Raw genomic sequence first — 10,266 nt, forward strand, 5'->3', positions numbered from 1 at the left:
AAATGACCATCATCGGGAAGGCTGGGGGCCCAGAGGGCTTCCTGGAGGAGGAGTTGGCCAAGCTGAGTTGGTGGGGAGCTCTCTGCCCGTAGGTCCCCTATCAGGAGTTCTCCAGAGTTTTCCCAAATCCTCACTACAAACCTCGGGGAGTAGAGTGGGGTTCAGAGGGGGAGACGAGTCACCGCTGAGCTTCAAGCCCCCAGGGTGTCCCCAGGCAACGGGTGGGGGGCGTGGGCCTCCAGTGGGGGTGCACCCGTCAGAGCACGGGCTGGCTGCACCCAGACCAGGCCGGGGAGGTGGCCAGGACCCTGTTCTCAGTCCCTCAGGCAAGCGAAGCCCTGCTTAGTTCTCATGGGGGCGTTATCGACTGGAAACAGGAAGCAGCTGGCCAGTGCCTAACCACCACTACCTCCCTGGAGGGCCAGCCCCTCTCCTCTGCCCCCGCGGCCCCGGGTGCCCTTCCTGAGGGAGCGGCTCCCTGCCTCCTCCAGGCACCCCAACAATCCCTAGGAGTCAGAGCCAGCCCCTCAGCTGGTCCTGGCTGCGGCCACGGATGGGGTACAGGGAATGGGTCCGGGGGAGGGTCCCGACATTGTCCACCTCCTGCAGTGGTGGCTCTGCCATTTACCCAGTCCCCCAGGCTGACCACCACCACCACCAGGGAGTCCTCCTGGGTTCCTTTGTGCTTGAGGCCAAGCCATCACTGTCAGCACCACCTCTGCTTGCCACTCACAGTGGTACTCTGCTCCTTCAGCCCTCCAGCAGTGGGAGCTCATGATAAAATTCAGGAGACCCTCAAACCCCTACAAGGGCCCCCAAAAGCCCATCTGCCACCCTCTCCCTTTGTAACTCCCCTTCAGACCCACCAGGTGGTATTTTCTTTATATCACACATCACTGATTAAAATGACGTGCCGCCTGCCTTCTCTCAGCGACATGAATCCCCTGTGGGCAGGAAGCACATCCGTTCTACTCACCGTGGTATCCCCAGGTCTAGAACACACCAAGCACGTAGTAGCTCAGTAAGTATGTTACATGCTTGAAACTGTGCTCTGACACCCCAAGAGGAGTCTCACTGTCAGGAACGAGCCTCCTGGCAGCGAAGGTGCAGTCTGTTTCCACCGCATCCCAGGAGACTTGTGATGGTTTGGGCACGGGCTCGTGCTGAGGCCGGGCCATGGCACGGAAGGATGCGGGAAGCCCCGTGTCCTGCTGCCATGACCTGCACCCACGTGCCCACGGACCCACTTCCTCCTTCAGATCCCGGCAAGGGGCGGCTCGGGGCCACCTCATCACCCACGGGGCTGCTGCCCCCACCCCTGGCTCCTGGGGAGGACGGACCGTATCTTCACCACCGGGTGGTCTAAAGCCAGCCCTGCTGACGGAGTTAAATCTTTCCCCCTAGCAACTCTGAGGAAATCAAGCCGCTGGTTAGCGCAGCATCAGGTCCGGATTGGGTCCGTCTAGGCGACTGAGCTCGCTGCCGGCCTGCAGGGCCGTCTCTCCTGATCTTTCCTCCCCAGCCCTCATCCCACCGGCAGGGGACCCCAGAGCCGGCCGGGGGGCAGGCGGGAAGACCGGCGACCAGGCCCCCCGGAGCAGCATCCCTGGACCGCCGGCTGCAGGATGCTGGCAGGCGAGCCCGGTTGCTAGGAGACAGCGGTGAGTGTGGGAGGGATGACGTGGGCAGTGTGGGCAGGGCTGGGGCCGAACCTGGCAGGCAGTCCAGGGAAGACAAAAATGGAAGCCAGCTCCATCCGAGTCCCTGAGAACACTGACACCCATGAACACCCGCTGCGTCCCTGGTTCCAAATAAGTCGCACCCCAGGGGCACAGGGAGCATCCCCAAGGCTTTTGGGGGGAATGTCGGCTCCATCTTCTCCCCGGTTGCCTCTTAATTTGGCTGCCGGGCCTGAGATGTTTCAGGTAAGCAGATTACGATTCTGCTGAGTGGACATGCTGGAGGCCCCATGCTTCTCCTACGGTGGAGAAGGCAACCTGGGTTGGGGGGTAGTGCCCTGTCGATCTCTGTTCAAGTTCTGCAAAAAAAAAAAAAAAAATACTGCGATACGGGTTCTTGCCCCCCCCCCCCCCATTACCAGCATCCACAGAGGCCCAGTGGTGGACACGCCCCAAGTGCCCATCAGCAGATGACTGGACAAGCCCATGTGGCCCACTCACCCACACGCCAGAATATTACTCGGCTCTAAAAAGTTAGGACGTCCCGCCACCTGCCACCACGTGGACGGACCCGGAGGACAGTGTGCGCAGTGACAGAAGCCAGACACAGAAGGACGCGTCCTGCGTGACCCCATCACAGGGGTTCCCCAGAGGCATCCCGTCCACAGAGACAGAGAGTAGATGGTGGGAGCTGGGGGTGGGGTGGGGGCAGGGAGTCTGTGCTTCACGGGGACAGAGCTTCAGTTTGGGGACATGGAAGGTTCTAGAGACGGGTAGAGGAGTAGGTGCACTACTGTGCACGTGTTTGACGCCGCCGAGCTGAAGACGGTGAGTTTTATGTCTGTTTTAACGCACCAGAGAACCTCAGCGCTTTGGGTTTTCCCATTACAAAACATTTGGAAGTTTCAGAAAAATGAAAGTGTGGAAACGAGGCCGAGTACTATGGGCACCCCGTGTTTCCTTCCGTTCTGGTCTCTCACGCTCTCTTGGTAGCGGGCAGACTCTTTGTGCCATTCTGATGCCTGCTTTTCTTCTCACGACGCTGTCTCCACTCTGATTCCTCCTTGTTCTCTGTGTGCATAGGCTTTTTCCAATTTAATTCTTCCACAGACCTTACAACATGATTTTTTCACTGTGGTAACATACACATAATATACAACTGACTGCTTTATGTCAAAATGTACAACTCAGTGGTTTTTGGTACTTTCGCTGAGATATGCAACCATCACCACTATCTATTTGCAGAACATTCCATCAGCTCAAAAAGAAGCCTTGTCCCCATTTCCTGTTACCCTCCCCTTCCTCAGCTCCCTGGCACCACGAGCCCCTTCCCGTCTGTGGAGGAGCCTGTTCCGGATGTTTCACGCACGTGGACTCACACCCTATGTGGCCTCTCGTGTCTGGTTCCCTCCCTGAGCATTGTGTGTTCAGGGCCCGTCCTCGGGGCGGCGGGTGTGGGCGCCTCGCTTCTGCTCGCGGCCGAGGGACATGCATGTGTAGACCATGTTTTATTTATCTGTTCATCTATTGATGGACATTTGTTTTTCTTTACCACTTTTTCGGCTACTAGGAAGAGATGTCATTTTTTTTTTTATAATGTTTTATTTATTTCTAGGAGAGAGAGAGAGAGACAGTGTGAGCAGGGGAGGGTCAGAGAGAGAGGGAGTCACAGACTGAAACAGGCTCCAGGCTCTGAGCTGGCAGTCAGCACAGAGCCCTACGCGGGGCTCGAACCCACAAACCGCGAGATCATGACCTAAGCGAAAGTCGGACGCTTAACCGACTAAGCCACCCAGGCGCCCCGAAGAGATGTCATTTTTAATAGATGCATAAAACCTCACAAAATTAACGTATCCTAATCTGCTTAACCATCCCCTACATCTGGACATTTAGATTATTTTCAAGTTATAAGCCACAACGCAGCAAACGTGCTCTCTTGCACAGTTGGGGTTCTATCCCTCCCACAGATATCCAAAAATGGAACCTCTAGACCAAAGGGCATGGGCACTGAAGGCATTTGAACCTTCCATGTGCAAGATTGGGATCCATCCGAAGCTTGCCGGCTTCCCTCTTGTTGTAAATGAAGGAGTCTCCTCCCCCAAGTCAGGACTGTCTTCTCATCTCCAAAATCTTGTCTTCGCGTGGACATGAGTCTAGCAGTTAGGTTTCATTCTGTGATGTCTTGTATCCCATGCTGCTGTTTTAGTTTCTTTTATCCAACCCACGTTTATTGAACACCTAGCATGCGCCATGGGCCTTTGTAACTCATGTGCTTCCCTGTGTCTGCTGCTGAGAGTGTTGAAATGTAGTCAGTATTCAGTCAGCAAGCACTCACCACCTTCTTTGGGAGGACCTAGAGATGAACCAGAAACTCCCTTCATGCAGTGAGGGTGACTCCAGGCTCTCGTCCCACCGTGGCCCTTGAACGTACGAGCTGGGGGTGTCAGGACCGTTCACTTCGCCTCCCCGAGCCTCTATAACATTGAATCAAAACTAGCAGCGCCAGCCTGGCAGAGCCGGGGAAGAACCCAGTAATAAAATGGATTCCCTAACACTTGCTGCACAGAAAGCTTCAGCCTCAGGGACACAGGCATGGCGGAGGGCAGGTGTGAAGATGGAAACTGGCAGTCAAGGTGAAAGTCACACAGGAAACCATGACCCCTTCAGCTGCCAGAATATCAGCCGCCAGGCTGTGAGAAAGGCCCTGTGATGTCACTGGTGTTTGGGGCAGTGGCCAGTGCCTTGTACTTGACCCAGAGCGAAGCTGCCCCAATGGCAAGGAGCGTCCTGCCAGCTCTATGGCACACGCCTCATAAATGTTAGCTAGTGAGAGACTAAAACCCAAAAAGGGGAGAAGGAAAGTAACTTGGAGGAAAGAGACCATGAGAACAGAAGAAAGCAGTTGCCGAAAGACCCTTATGTAGGTTGTCCTCAGCTTGTAGATGATGTGATGGCCAAGAAGCAGGTTTACACTTGCCTTTTGAAAAAGAACATTCAGGGGCGCCAGGCTGTCTTGGTCAGTGGTCATGCCAGTCTTGACCTCAGGGCCGTGAGCTCGAGCCCTAGGTTGGGTGTAGGGATTACTTAAAAATAAAAATATTAAAAAAGAAAAAGAACATTCAAAGAAACTATAAAGAGTCCTTGGGAATTAAACCTGGTAGTCAAAATGCAAATGTCAACAGGCTTGGAAGAAAAAGTGGAATGAGAAGACAAAAAGAAAAAAGACAAGAAAATTAGAAGACCAAGCCGGTAATCCCAATGTATGATAAAGAAGAATAGAGAAGCAACACCAAAGAGGAAGAAGTCACCAGTGACATCATTTAAGAGAGTTTGAGAAGAGTGGAAAACATGACATGGCCCGCTAAAATGTCCAGCACAACAGTTGAAAAAAGACACCCACCAAACCCACACTTTAAAAGTACAGGATGTGTGGAATAAGAAGATTCTACAAGCTTTAAAAGAGAGGGAAAACAATGTGACAAGGAGACAATGAGGAAGCAGGACAGGTTCAGGTTCTTCAACTGCCCAAGGCTAGAAGCTGGAAGACACAAAGAAAGGGAGATTAGCCACCACTCAGAATAGTATCTTCAGTTAAACCACCAATCACACAGGAAGGTGGAGGGAAACTACCTTCTCTGGAAGTACCTAGAGGGTACACATTCCCAAAACGAGGCATAGACCAAGAAACAGGGAGACCTGGACCCAAAAAACAGGAGCTACTTCCCAGGAATCCCCCAGGTGCTGAAGAGGAGCCAAGAGTACAGCTGGTCTGCATCTGACCTTGAATGGAGATCCATTGGAAAGGCTGGAGGAGAGTGTCATAGATACATAAAACAAAGGCAATTATTAACTCCAGGAAAATAACAAAACAAGGCCTAGAAAATAAGTGTTCCTTAGTGTACATTATTCCACTGTGAACAAGTTATATATAATAACATAAAGATCTACTGCATGCTAGGCTCCAGAGATAAATGACTGACCAAGCTAGAGATGATCCCTGCCTCTGCTCATGGAACATACATTTTGTCGAGGGGGCAAAGGCAAATCAGGAGGGCAATCAAGAAAAATGAGTAAGACATGGTAACATGTTGTGATTTAGCCTCAGGTGGTGGGTGGCCACTATGGGTGGTCAGTAGGGTCTCTTGGAGGATCCAGAAATGCTGAGAAGGAGCCAAGCTTGAGAGGAGCTGTGGAAAGCACATACTAGGAGGAGAAAATAACATGCACAAAGACCCCAAGGTCAAGCAATGCCTGGAACATTTGAGGAACAGCGTGAGCCAGCAGAGGAAGTGGTACAGACTCAGCCAAGGGAAGCAGAGGGAGCTGGGAGCAAGAGGTGACAGCAGCCAGACACAGCTGTGATGGGTCACTGTGAGGAGCTTGGGTTTATCCCAAGCATAGTAGAGCCATGCAAAGATTTTTTTTTTTTTTTATTTTTTTATTTTTAATTTTTATTTATTTTTAGGAGAGAGAGAGAGAGCGTGATCAGGGGAGGGTCAGAGAGAGAGGGAGTCACAGACTGAAACAGGCTCCAGGCTCTGAGCTGGCAGTCAGCACAGAGCCCGACGCGGGGCTCGAACCCACGAACCGCGAGATCATGACCTAAGCGAAAGTCGGACGCTTAACCGACTAAGCCACCCAGGCGCCCCGAGCCATGCAAAGATTTTAAGCCAAGAAATGATACGGACCCAGTTGACATGTGTTGAACCTACAAGCAGTCTCAGCTCCACCTATAGAACAAGAAAAACAAGGTGAGGGATGTGGGGGAGGGAAGCAAACAGGTTCTCCCATCAAAGGCACGTCCCTCCTGGTGCCCCAAAGCAGTCGCTTTGAGAAGCCATTCGGTGAGTGGAGAATGGCCCATCAGACCACGTGTCCAGTTGCAGAATGAGCAATGCAGCAACTTTCCTCGAAAGAGCGGAGTGTTCCTCCACTGAATCCCCAAGTCCCCTGGCAGGGAGGAGAAAGCTAAATTTAAAGGTGTGCTAATTGGGGCAGTCTGATCTGGCCCGCTGCTCCAGCGGAGGATCCTTGGGGACCCCCGGGCTGCTCAGCTGTTCCCACATCTGGCTGATGCTGTCCTGCCTCAGCCTGTTTCAGACCTTCCATCTGGAAAACTCTTTAGGGGTCCATCATGTGCCCAACACCTTGCCCTGCAGCTGGCCTGTGGGCCCTGGAGCCTGATAGATCAAGGTTGAAAGTGCAGCCCACCACTTTCTGTGTCCTGGGGCAAGCCCAGGAACCGACTGGGCCTTGGCTATCTCATCTGTGAAATGGCTACAATGAAAGCGCTCAGCTCACTGGTGTCAGTCACTGCTCAGTACCTCTCCCTTCCCAGTATTCACTGGCTTAAAAAATATGTTCTGAGCCCCTCCTGTGTGCCAGGTATAGGGGCCACAGCAGTGAATGACACTGTCTGAAATCCCTGTCTTTGGGGAGCTGATGTTCTAGAGAGGATGCAGCCAGTAAATACCACCGCCACCGCCAGCAACAAAACAAGTAAGATATACGGTCAGTTAGACCATGGTAGCTCCATAGAGCTATAAGCAGAGGGGGTGTTAAGTGTCAGCCGACTGAAATATTCTGTAGGTGCTGGAATGATGGGTATGTCTGAGGAAGTATCCCAGGCAGGAGGCACAACTAATGCAAAGGCTCTGAAGTGAGAACATGCCTGGGCACTTTGAGGAAGCATCCTTGGCCCCTGCTGTAAAGACTTATGTTTCCCAGCTTCCCCTGCTACTACATTTGGCCACATGGCTAAGCTCCACCCAATGGAATAGAGCAAAGATGTCACGTGCATCTTCCAGGAAGACCCCTTCAAGGGAAGGGGTGTACTTTTCTCTGCCAACTTCCCGCTTCCTGTCGGCTGGATTGCACATGGGAGGGCTGGAGCTTCAGCAACCATATTAGCTCAAGAGGTAACGGTTCATGTACGGAGAAAGGCAGAGCAATGAGATGGCAGGAGCCTCGGTTCCTGACATTGCCCAGGAGCACATTCCTCAGAGATTAGTTTCTATCTAAGTCAAGCCTCTAGCACTCAGGGTCCGCCATCTGATATAGCCAAGCCTAATTCTAACTGATGCCTTGCATAAAAGTGCACGTCACATGACTCCCCTTGTTCATTGCCTACGTCGATTTTCATCCATATTAGTAAAGAAGAGTAAGAAATGTGCCGTGCCTTTGAGAAGTTTACAACCCCACTGAGTGAGTCCGCAGGCCTGACCTCCAGCCCCAGCCAGCTGTGTGGCCACAGACTAGTAGCTTTGCCTCTCTGGGACTCAGGATTGGACCCCAAGTCTCCAGGAGTTTGGAGAACAGGGGCTTATGCAAATCGCAACAGCCCACGTAGGAGAAAGGTAGGACATGAAGAACGGGGAGATTTGAATAAACAAAGAAGGGAGGGAAAGGGGGTGCGTCCTCAGGGTTCCTCTGACCGAAGATAGCACCACCTGACCCAGTGGATGGATGGAAGATTTATTGGATCTTGGAAAGGGGCGCCCCAGAGATCACACTTCCAAGCTGGGTTCAAGGCCATCTAATCAGACTCGCCAATTCCACGCATGGATATTCCTTCCTGCCCCATTTTCAGCATCAGGAATCCTTTTGCTCGCAAGTGGCAGAAACCTTCAGGAGCAACCAAAAAAAAGCAAAGAGTGGCTTCCAAGACTCGTCATAGCGCGAACTCGAGACATGGCTGGATCTGAGGATTTGAATTCCTTCTTCAGGATTCAGTCTCTGCTTTCTCTGCACTGGCCTCCTTCCCAGGCAGGCTCACAGGCTCAGTCACCAAGGCCAGGTCCACACCCATCACTCGGCGAGACAAGAAGCTAGTGCCTCCAGCGAGGGGTCTTTTCGGGGCATAGAAGTCTTGCTTCTATGGTGGGTGCATCCTAGACGGCTTCATAAAAATGGTGCTAATTGAGATAGGCGTGAGCTAGAGATGCCGACGGGACAAAGGGGAAGGACATTCCAGGCTCAAGGAGGTGCTAGACTGTTGGGTGCTTTGTGGGAGCCAGAGACGAGGCCAGGGAAGTCCGCTGGGAGCTGAACGTGAAGAGCTCTGAATGCCGTACGGAGCGTTTTAGGCAATGGGGAGCTATGGAAAGATTTAGTGTGGGGGGAGGGCCACAGTCACATTTTCATCCTTAGCCATGCAGTGGAAGGTGAATGGTGGCAGCAAAGAGGGAAACTGGGGGCAGCTGCGAAGCCAGGGAGGGGCTTCTGAGCCTCCAGCCGGTATGAGGCCAGGTGGTCTGGCGCATCAGAGAATTTCTGGAATCAGGCTCCACAGGACTGAAATCTGGACAGTGAGGAGCCCGGGACTGGGTGATTCTGGGGTCCAGCTGGCTTCAGGCTGGTGGAAGGAAGGGGCAAGTTCACCCCAGCTCCTGGCAGGAGGAGGCGATATTGGCAATGCCACTCCTGGGGACCGAAAGACCCATCTAGTCTTTGAGCTTCCAAGTGGCCAACTCTTTTTTTTTTTTTTTACATTTGTTTATTTTTGAGAGACAGAGTAAGGCAGTGCCTGAGCAGGGGAGGGGCAGAGAGAGGGAGACACAGAATCCCAAACAGGCTCCAGGCTCTGAGCAAGCATTCAGCACAGAGCCCGACGCAGGCCTCAAACCCACGAGCCGCAAGACCATGACCTGAGCCGAAGTCAGACGCTCAACCGACTGAGCCACCCAGGCGCCCTCCACATGGCCAACTCTTGAATGTCTTTGAATGGGGTTGAGGACTTGACCTCACCTATAGCTCTGACCCAAATAAACCCTGGACTCAAAACCCGTCTCCCTAGAGTCAGGTGCAGCTCAATGCCCCGAGCCCATATGCTGGGGCGGGGGGGGGGGGCTGCACCCCAGGCAGCCCTTGGAGATTTGAGAACCCAGCACTGTCTACCTAAGTCTGTCCCTCTCCACCTTTGGCTCCTCCGATCACGTCCAGAGTTGGGACAAGGATCCCTGGGGTCCTGGGGAAGATGGAGGCATTACCCAGACACTAAGTATTGTCACAGAGGGAGCGAGCCAGCCCCTTCCAACTCGCTTCCCACCTCTCAACTGAATGGAGGAAAAAGTCTCCCTGAGGGCCTTGGGCGCAGTCTCTGGTCTGCATCTAATGGTGCTACTGGGCTTCCTGTGGCTATTTTGATGTGTTTCTATTTCAGGCAAATGATGATGGTTTGCCATATATGGCGGCCCCAGGACCCAACTGAATGCTGGCTGCAGGGTCTCCAGCCCTGGGTCCAGAGCAGCGCCTATGGCGGGGAGGTGGGGCCACACTGGGGCTGTCCCACAGCATGATCCGATTTGGGGACCCCTGCTGCTTAGCGGGGAATGCTCCCTGCAAACACTACCACCTGCAAACAGCCCCCTGGAAGGGAAGAGGTCTGCTCCCTCCCTCTCCTCCCGCCCACTGCCCTCCCTGGGGATAACCTGTTGCCGGTTGGAGGGTCCCCTTCTGGAACTTTCCCCTTGGACCTCTTCCGTCCTGTGTAACATCAAAGGATGGTTCCATTTGTATCTTGTCACATCTTGGTGCTGGCTGGCAGTTTTCAACAACTGTTGATTCTAGGACCTTAATACATAGAATT

Source organism: Hyaena hyaena, unplaced genomic scaffold (assembly GCF_003009895.1).
Source record: "Hyaena hyaena isolate Hyena2069 unplaced genomic scaffold, ASM300989v1 scaffold_296, whole genome shotgun sequence".
Taxonomy (NCBI): domain Eukaryota; kingdom Metazoa; phylum Chordata; class Mammalia; order Carnivora; family Hyaenidae; genus Hyaena; species Hyaena hyaena.